The sequence below is a fragment of the Fistularia commersonii genome, chromosome 15 (assembly GCF_037954325.1).
Source record: "Fistularia commersonii isolate RoL2024-O1a breed Wild chromosome 15, RoL_Fcom_v1.0, whole genome shotgun sequence".
In the NCBI taxonomy this organism is placed as follows: domain Eukaryota; kingdom Metazoa; phylum Chordata; class Actinopteri; order Syngnathiformes; family Fistulariidae; genus Fistularia; species Fistularia commersonii.
The window spans coordinates 7047718-7058114 of NC_141298.1; positions in this window are offsets into that span (position 1 = coordinate 7047718).

Below are 10397 nucleotides of genomic sequence, written 5' to 3' on the forward strand. Positions count from 1 at the left end.
CCACGATGATGACCACTGGGTCACACATGCGACCACCTGGTTTTGTTAGTTCCCCCTTGACAGCTCAGCTTCTGTCCGTCAGAACCCCTGGATCATTCCACCGGTCTGCTACCCCGTCATCCAACTCCACCGCCACACACCGTGCTCTGCCTGCCTGGAACCCCCTGCTTGACTCACTGCCTTCCCACCAGTTGAGTACCGTAGGATCGTTTAGATTAGGAATCCTTGCCTTACTGAATTTGCCAGTTCATTTATTTGCCTGTTTGTTCGTAGCCTGTTCGATGATTGATAACGTTAGTTTGTATCGCCACTTAGGTCTGTTTACTAGCGTTAAAGCTAGTCTCCTTCAGTTTGTTAACCTGTTCACTGGATTTTTTAGTTGACCTGTTCACTAGTGTTGCGAGTTGTCCTTTGTCCCTTAGTCAGTTTTTGTTTGGCTCCATTTCTGTTTGTATTTTGGCTATCGTTAAATATTTATTTCTAAATTCTGAGTCCTGCTTGTGTCTTGTTCCGCACCTGAGTCTTTGAATCACTTGTAACAGAAAGAAATTCAAACACATCTGACCTTCGAATGATGTAAAAACGCAATTCATTACACCACCTTCTTTAGCTGTGTTCTCCCTGCTGTGGACACTTTTTGGCCTTGGACAGGGATCAGCATGGACCCCAATGCCAGTCAGCAGCCCCGTACACACACACACACACTATTACGTTTGCTGAATAAAATAAAATAATAGATTATTACACAATTTGAGTTGCAGTTACTGTTCCCATATGTTGGCCTTCACCCACCTTTGACATTGTGAGCCTCCACACCCTTGTCACTATCATCCCTCCTTGTATCACTTTTGGGATGTAGTGACCGGTGCAGTCTGGGAACAGCCCACAAAATTATCAGTTTAAGAGCTACTCTGACCCAGATGACTAGCCATGTTATTTTGCTTCCTGTCAAAGTCAGTCAATCCAAGTGGCTTAATCGTAACCAGATAATCAATGTTTTCCCCTTGTGTCCATACTGTGTTTGTAAGGAGGATAAATAACAATGTAGGCTGGATTTTAAGACTCAGAGAAACACAACTTCCAATTTCAATGCCAAAGGTCTCTTTTTAGAGCCATTTAAGTATCAAGGACATGCAAATGCTACAACTTTTGTTATACTGACACTTTAGGATTCATTGTAATATGGATGACACAAAGTTGTCCATTTTATCATTCATCAGTGAAGGAACACTTGAAAATAACTTGGCAGAATACCTCAAGGTGTCTCAGACAGTTCGATAAGAATATCAGTTAGAACAGTCAAGAATTAAGTCATTATTTGATACTCATCAAAATAATTCCTGTCTTTAATCTTCTCTCAACATCAAGCTATCTCCTATGGCGAACAAGGCAACCTGTCCACTGGAAAGTGAAAGAAGACAACTTGGCAAAAAAAGCGTTTCAGTTTGCGCTGATAGCCTACCGTGGGCGGGAGCTGTGTGTCCAGATGAACCAAATCAGCTGACAAGGCGGAACCACCGGAAAAAGCACCGAGAACCGTGACAACCGAGGTAAGTTTTCAGCTGGCATTCATATAAGCCGTGTTTCCAAACCACCAGAGGACGGCACGTAACACGAACCTTGCATATTAATGCTTTGCTAAAAGGCCATATCATTTTCTGTGATGATGCTTTTACATGTACGTCTATTTTATCTGTCATTTATATTGGTTCTCATAAACACACTAACAAATTTTAGAATCCATTGTAGCCCGCGAGGCAAAAAGTTTGCCCACCACTGGACTAGAGGATTTTTTTTTCTGATTTTCTTCCATATTTCATTTCTGCTTGCAAGATATTTCTGGGCAAATAGGAATTGAATAATTGAAAAAAAAAAAAAACAACAACACAAGGCTCTGAATGTGGGTGTAACCTTAACCATAAGAGTTACTCAATTTGGGGACTGCTTGTATCAGAGATTGGAATTCTGAATACAGTTTTTGTGTTGTGGAGGTCAAAACACATACTTTCACATATTTTTAGATTCTGTACTAGCCGCGTTTTTTAGAAATTTACATCCCATCAATTGGCACTTGCACCTCACAGCAAAAGAGTTTCTGGTTCCTACTTTATTCCTGAGAACAGGATAAGTGGGATAGAATAAGAATAAGAACAACTTTATTTATTCCGAAGGAAATTGTTGTGCCAGAGTTTCAAGTAAAACATAACAATAATAAATAATAGTAGGAAATTGTATAAACAATAAAAAAAAAGAGGGGGAATCAGAAAACTATAAAGTGTCATAGTCAAGGCTATTAAGTTTTTTAAGGTCTTAAGTACAAAGATTTGAAGATTCCAAAAAAAAAAAAAATTCTTAAAATTGTCACTAAAGCAAGAAGAAGTAAACAGAAAAAAAAGTAGAAAATTTAGATAACAGAGACACTAAGGTGAGGCAAAACTCTGACAATGAATATTATTCTAAGACATACAAAACTTCCTATTATGAAAGTGCAGCCTACTGACCCACTGCCAGGAACTTTGATACATAGCAGCCATGTGCATTCCGCACCATGTTTGAGGTAGATAAAGCACATTATTTAAAAACTATAAAACTGAATGTTTGATTTTTCACTTTTTCCATTTTTTTGCAAAAGCATTTCCTACTGACTTTTTTCATCCCCCCCAAATTTCACAGAATTTTACTGGAATAATGTTCGTGGCTGCGCCACTGTCTTTTGTATGTTATGGAAATATTAGGCATAGATAAGAGATATATGTAATAAAATCCCCATTGGAAGCCAATTCGCTTTTTTTTTTACCTCTCCTCTGATTTCATACATCAAGTTTTTTTTTTTAATTTTTGACAAGGGTTGTTGATCCCATTATATGACTTGCTTGTCTTGAGAGCACCACCTAGTGGAAATTTCCCTGGCTTTCTCCCACAGTTCAAAAACATGCAGAAGGTTAAATTGAAGCCTCTTCATTGCTGTTAAATGTGAATGAAAGAAAGAATGGATGAATGAAAGAAAACTTGATGAATGGATATCTAATCAACAGTGTTCATAAATTAATTGTGCTCAGATGTATCCACATTGAACCTATGATGAATTTGAAAAAGGAAACGTATACACTCATGTACAGGACTGTCTTAGAAAATTAGAATATTGTGATAAAATTCTTAACTTCTGCAATGCAATTACAAAAACAAAAATGTCAAACATTCTGGATTCATTCCAAATCAACTGAAATATTGCAAGCCTTTTATCATTTTAATATTGCTGATTATGGCTTACATCTTAAGAAAACTCAAAAATCCTATCTCAAAATATTAGAATATCGTGAAAAAGTGTTTTTTGTTTTTTTAATTGCATTACAGAAGATAAAGAACTTTATCACAATATTCTAATTTTCTGAGACAGTCCTGTAATCTCTTCCAGTATATTTTAGATTAATTATGAAAAATAAAATAAAAAATAATTCAATAATGGTTATACAGAAACAATAAATCAATCTTTTTCCAGCCTATATAATATATGAATGTGATATATATTATATGTATATATATTATAATGTAAGCACAAAACACGTGACAATTCTCGCTGTAATACTAATGGTAATCCTCATATCCAACTTACTTCTGATATTTTCTGAAACATGGAACTAAAATCCCTTCCCTGCACCAAGGTCAAAGGTATAAAGTAACGTTTAAAATTCAATTTGAAAGTTTTGCCAGTTGAATGAAAAAATAAGTGTTCTTCCTTGCTGTTTCTGCCTTTTCACCTTTTAAAGTTGTTGAACAAAGTCAAAGTCAACTTTATTGTTAATACTGCCATGTGTTCACACATACAGAGCATTGAAATAGCGTTACTCTAAGACCCCATGGTGCTGAAGTAGTTTGTCACAGAGAACAACAAAGAACGACGAGTTGTGCTGAGGTAGATATGGTAGAGTTGGATTTTTTTATAGTGACAAGAGTGCTGAAGTGCAGTTACACACAAAAAAAAGGGATAAAAGTACAAAAGTGCAGTTGCATCAACAGTTTTACAGTGCATTTTTTCATTATAGTGAATAAGTGAGTCTATGAAAGAGTTCTTATGGCAGGACTCGATGTCGGTGTATGTGTCAGTGGGGATGAGGGGGTAGAGTTTGAAAATGCATGTGTGTGTGCATGTGTGTGTGTGTGGGGTGGTATCTCAGAGTCCATAGTGTGTGCATGGATGGGTGGGGGTCTCTGAAAGGGTAGAGGAGGCAGAGCAGGGAGGGAGTTGAGCTTCCTGACAGCCTGGTGGATGAAACCGTCCTCGAGTCTGCTAGTCCTGGCCTGGACACTCCGCAGTCTCCTTCCTGATGGCAGCAGACTGAAGTAGCTGTGAGACGGCCGTGAGGGATCACCTGCAATACGGAGAGCCTTGCAGGTGAGGCGGGCGTTGTACATTTGCTGAAGGGAAGGGGAGAGGGGCGGCAAATCTTCTCAGCTGCTGTCACTATGCGCTGGAGGCTCTTGCGGCAGGATGCAGCGCAGGCTCTGTACCACGTTGTGATGCGGCTGGTCAGGATGCTCTCAATGGTGCAGAAAAGCGGTCGGGAACCTATGGCTTGCGAGCCATATATGCCTCGTCCGGTGACGCCGTATGGCTCCCAGAAAATTTTGAGTTGAAAAAAAAAAAAACAGTTTATAAAATATTTGTGATATTTCTTCACAATACTGTGTCGTTTTCAAGTAAACAGAAATTAGATTTGAAGATAAATTTCACGGGTCACCCGTCGGTCGGGTCGGGAACCGATGGCTTCTGAGCACGTCCGGGTCATTGTAAAGGTGGAGACATCAATTTTATCCAACTAACAACAAGACAAGCATCATCTATCTCAACCTTCAAGAAACAGGCAAAAACCGTTCTCTTTCAGGACTTTTTACCGCGCTGATGCCCCAGATCAGGTTAGGCAGCAAGTTAGGCTATGCAGTGTGTGTGTGTGTGTGTACGTTTGTGTATGTCTGTAAAAAAAACAAAAAAAACTCACTAACCCAAGCTTACTGTTCTGTATATTTCCTGTGCATCGTGTATTTGCAAGTGTATTTGCAGTCCCTATGTCCTCTATTGTAAGTCGCTTTGGATAAAAGCGTCTGCCAAATGCAATGTAATGTAACTACTTTATCCTTGTAACGGAAAAGATGGCGAAAAGAAAAAAAGACAATGATTACCATGCATTCCAGGCCTCATGGACAAAGGAATTTGCATCTGCGATATGTCTAGTATGCAGTGATAAAATTGCATTGATGAAACGGTCAAATATCAAGCGGCACTTTGAACAAATCCGTGCAGCACCAGAGGTCGCATTAAAAGTAAGACATTTTATTTATCAAAAGTTAAAAATACTATATAAATACTAATTGCTAAGGCTTAGTGGCCACAGCACTTTCTAGCTCTTGTGTTCTCAAGCATGTGCACTGTGGAATTGTGGGTGTTTCGGCCACATATGTGGGCAAAACAATGTTTTATATTTGGTTTCAATAGTTTTAACTGTCCAAAATGGGCAATAATGGAATTTCAATATGTTGTTTTTACTCTATGATAATCAAAACATGTTCAAAAATTTGTGTGCATGTGTTATCCATACATGCAAAAGCAGTCAGGGAAAAAACTGCTGTTTTCAAGTTGGAAATAAAGAGTTTTTTGTTCTGTTACACAAAGGTGACTTAACTGTGTTTTATGGAAGTTCAGAACAGGAGTCCACATATGCGGACATAATTTTTCTCTAAAAGTGCATCATATCAAAAGATGATGCTTTGTTTTTGTTCTGATTAGGTTCCAATAAGCCCAAATAGCAAAAAAAAATAAACAATTGCATGTAAAAAAACAGCTTGGGCCTTAGGAGAATATCAGTTCCCACAGTTTGACTATCAAAACATCTATTTATCTTCTCAAAACTATGATAACCAGAGGGATTCTACATAAGTAGCAAAAACAGCCGTCGTCTTCTTGGTTTACGCATTAAAAATGTTTACCTATAAACAACTTCCAAACAATTAAAGACTTGATAATAATCTGAATGTGAGTATCAGTGATGGAGCTCAGCGTCTTCACACAACTTAAAATTAAGCGAGCGACAAGATAGAGAAATTGAAATCGTGATAATCGGCTTTCAAAACCATTTGTGTGAATCTATCTTTTTGTTGATATAAATTTCCGGTAATTGAATCACAATGCGACTATATGTCGTAACATTTTGAAAACGGCCTCTATTGTGATATTCTCTTCGCAGATGTTAATTCTTTTTTTTTGTGATGAATTGTTCAAAATTGTGTTTTTGTTGGGGCTAAGAGCGATCAGTAGGGTAGCGCTTGGTGAAGAGGTATGTTCTCAGCTCGCGGCAAAAGAGGTCGTTTCCAGATGTCCTGGGAGTTGATAAAGTATCACATTAGTTTTACTACAGCACACCTACCCATTGTGTCACAGCTTGTATACATGTCCTGGCGCAGGACATGTACTTCTCTGTCACTTCAGACTTCCTCATTCACTGCCATAGATCATTTTTTCTAGATCTACAAATGCACATACAGTTCCCTCTCAGCTTCTCTATACTTCTCTACCAGCATTCTAAAAAACAAATATTACATTACATTGCATTTGGGAGACGCTTTTATCCAAAGCGACTTACAATAGAGGACATAGGGGCTGCAAATACACTTGCAAATACACGATGCACAGGAAATATACAGAACAGTAAGCTTGGGTTAGTGAGGGTTTTTTTGTTTTGTTTTGGACAGAGACACACAAACGTACACACACTGCATAGCCTAACTTGCTGTCAACCTGATCTGGGGCATCAGCGCAGTAAAAATATTGCATCTATAATCCTCTTTCTAGGCATGAAGTCATACTGTTGCTCACAAATGCTAGTTTTCACATCTCTTTACCATAACCAAATTTTTTGATCCATCAACTTTATTCCTCAAAAGTTTATGATAATCATTTATTCTTCATTAATCCCCATGGGGAAATTCATTCTCTGCAATTAACCTGCAATTAATCATGGATGAACCGTGATGGTTAGGAGTTCAGTGTTTTGCACAGCAACACATTGACACACGAGGAGGAGCCGGGAATTTTACACAGACTTTTACAGGCTGTGTAATGTATTTTGTGTAAGTGTTACAGAATTATCTTTTTGATCAGACAACAACACCCTGCAACTTTATATACTGGTTGAGAAGCCGATCAACCGTTTCCACCATCATGAGACATGAGTTTGGGATGTTTAGGTTGAGGACCTTTTTTTCGTGATTGACACATCCAAGTCTGGGAGAATCACTCAATATACTGATCAAATGATCAGTAAAACCAGATGTCCAGTTTACCTAAACAAAAGATCTTTATAACCTGGTGAGATACACAGATAGAGCGCATTGGCTGAATGCTCTCCAGGCATAAAATGCTGAACTTTTTTTTAATGAAATCTTCTTATATAAACAAATGGTGTCCGTTTTCTCATCATGGCCTTTTGATAAAAGACAACAGCTAGCAGGATCCTACAGTTTCCATCCCACATCTTGTCCCAGGCAACGAGTGGCTCCCCTCAGGATGCAAATTTCGCTATTCTGCAGACTTCATGCTATTTTTATAGATGTGTAGCACATTGGAAAGATATACAGTTATTTTGTATGCTCATTGTATAGATGTACAGATATTTATAAATGCAAATCCATCTGTATAGATGCACAGATGTATGGTTTATTACGCGGAATTTTGCAAATAGTGATTCTGATTCTGGTAAAAAAAAACACCTCTGCTACACCTGAAGAGGGTGTACATGAGCTGAGAGATGCTCGTTGATGCCCTACTTCTATTAGTAACATAGGATAAGAAAAATAAAACAATATAAGAAGGACTTTTACGACAAAGAAACCGCTTTTCATGGAGAGGGATGGGCACATGGACTTTGTATTCAAATAAAGGCAGGGCAATGAATGGTTTTCAGTTTTACAAAAAACATAACAAAGACAACACTAAGTTAAAAAAAAAATCAAGTTTTTTAAAAAGAAAAAAGACCTTATACTTGTTTTTTCTTGTTATCCTCTTGATGGTCAAACTGTATTAATTCGAGCACCAGAATTTAAACTTTTAAAAACAACAAAAAATTTAAGGGTCAAACTTGATATCGTGTTACACACCACTGTAAAACACAAGTATTTGTTTAGTATGCGGATATATTGTTTATAACACATGGAGGATGCACAACATATTTGCTTTGTCTGTTGTCTCTTGCCATGAAAAAAGAAGCCTTCTGTCTGGGCAAAATATGTTCTTTGTATGTGTCTGTCCCTCGGGTGGACTAATTTGTGATCCTATCGTTCTGAATCACAACATTCTTATTCCGTCTCCCTTCAGCTCTGTCTTTTCTTCAATGCCACTGTCTCTCAATTTTCTGAAATTGCTGGTCTCACCATATCCTTGTAAAACAGTCCTGGTTATTTCACGGCCCGCGGGCCACATCTTGCCCGTTTTGCTTTTTTAATCCGGCCGGCCAAACAATTTTCTTTGAATATTTGAATAAGTATCTTCAATCAATATTGAATTTAGAAACACCTTATTTTTTTCTTTTGTTTAATTTTGTATGGATGATTACATTTATGTGATCATTAATGATTTTTGAATTGAAAAAAAAAAAAAAAATTTCAATCACATTTTTTCTTTTTGTTCAATTTACATGCTACCTAGTTGGCTCGTGCATTAAAATTTAAAAAGAAATGTGGGCCACCAGCCAACATCATTGCTGTTGTAAAAAGTTTCTTTCTGCCACTTCAGACTACAGTATGAAATTTCTTCTCTCGACACTCTGTCATAGGCTTTTCCTAAATCTTCGAAGGCACAATGCAGCTCCCTGTTACCTTCTCTGTACTTCAGTTTACATATGTAATCTCAAAGCAAATAATACATCAGTATTGTAACGTTTAAGAAGACGTCAGCAACAAGGCTTTCTTTCCAAATGTTGTTGCTTTATTCTCCACACTTCACTGGTTCACCCAGTGTGCACATCCTTTCCATCTCTGGATATTTTTTTCTTTTTCGGGCCATTCTCTGTAAACCCTAGAGATGGTTGTGCGTGAAAATCCCAGTAGATCAGCAGTTTCTGAAATACTCAGACCAGCCCTTCTGGCACCAATAACCATGCCGCGTTCAAAGTCACTCAAATCACCTTTCTTCCCCATACTGATGCTCGGTTTGAACTGCAGGAGATTGTGTTGACCATGTCTACATGCCTAAATGCACTGAGTTGCCGCCATGTGATTGGCTGATTGGAAATTAACTGTTAACAAGCAGTTGGACAGGTGTACCTAGTAAAGTGGCTGGTGAGTGTGTATACAGACATATATACAGTATACAAACACACATTCAAACATTAATATAGCATTATATTTCTGTCAAACTCACAGAGCAATTTACTGATTTGTTGCAGATCTGCAGTCTAAATGCCATGAATATTACTTTTTAACTAACTTTTAACTAAGTGATGATTTGTATATGCAAAAGATCCCTCTCGTATTATTTTATAAGCACTCTGAATATGGTGAAAGATATTTTACAAAATTAAAAAAAAGGGCTATCATAACCAGACATTGGCCCATTCTTTAACTGGTTAATAAAAATAAGGAGAAAACATCATAAAAATGGACAGGAAATGAAGAAGAAGACAGTGTATACAATATTACAGTACAAAACTGTTTGTACAATTATAATAATACCACAACTTTCTGAATGCATTTTAAAAAATTCCAATAAAATTAACTATTTAATATATATGTTTTTTTTTTTCTTTCAAAAATTGTCCCAAGATTTTAGGATAAGGGCATTTTATTTGTCAAATAATCTCCAGTTAATCTTAGCCAAATTAATTTTTTTGAATAATATTACACAGTTGTTCCTAAAATATAATGTTGTTTTTCAAGTCACAAGTGACTTCTTTTTTGACAATAATAAACGTCCATAAACAAAGCAGAATTTTTGCCACCGCTCACTTGATACCATTTCCTCTTTTCAGAAATAGAAAAAAAAATGCCTCTTGGAACAATACCCTGCTGTTTATTTTTTCAGCCATGTGTTTTTTCAAATTTTGGATAAAAAAAAAATTCTGAGCTCTGTTCTGAGCAGCAGAGGGAAGATTGGGTGGTGGCGTGAGTGGGCCAGCCAGGATGCCCTTTGCTCTGCAACGGAAACAAGTCTCAAAGATGTTCTCCAGGGAAAGCTGGGGATTTTACCAGATGTTTTGATGATCCTCTGGAGACTTTCCAGTGTGCCTTTGTAAAGCTGTCAGACAGTACGTCAAGGGGACTCTCCAGGGTAAAAGTAACAAGGGTTACTTTTCAAAGACACAAAAGAGGAACTGTGTTTTTGCATTTGGCTCATGGGAGGAACACACACC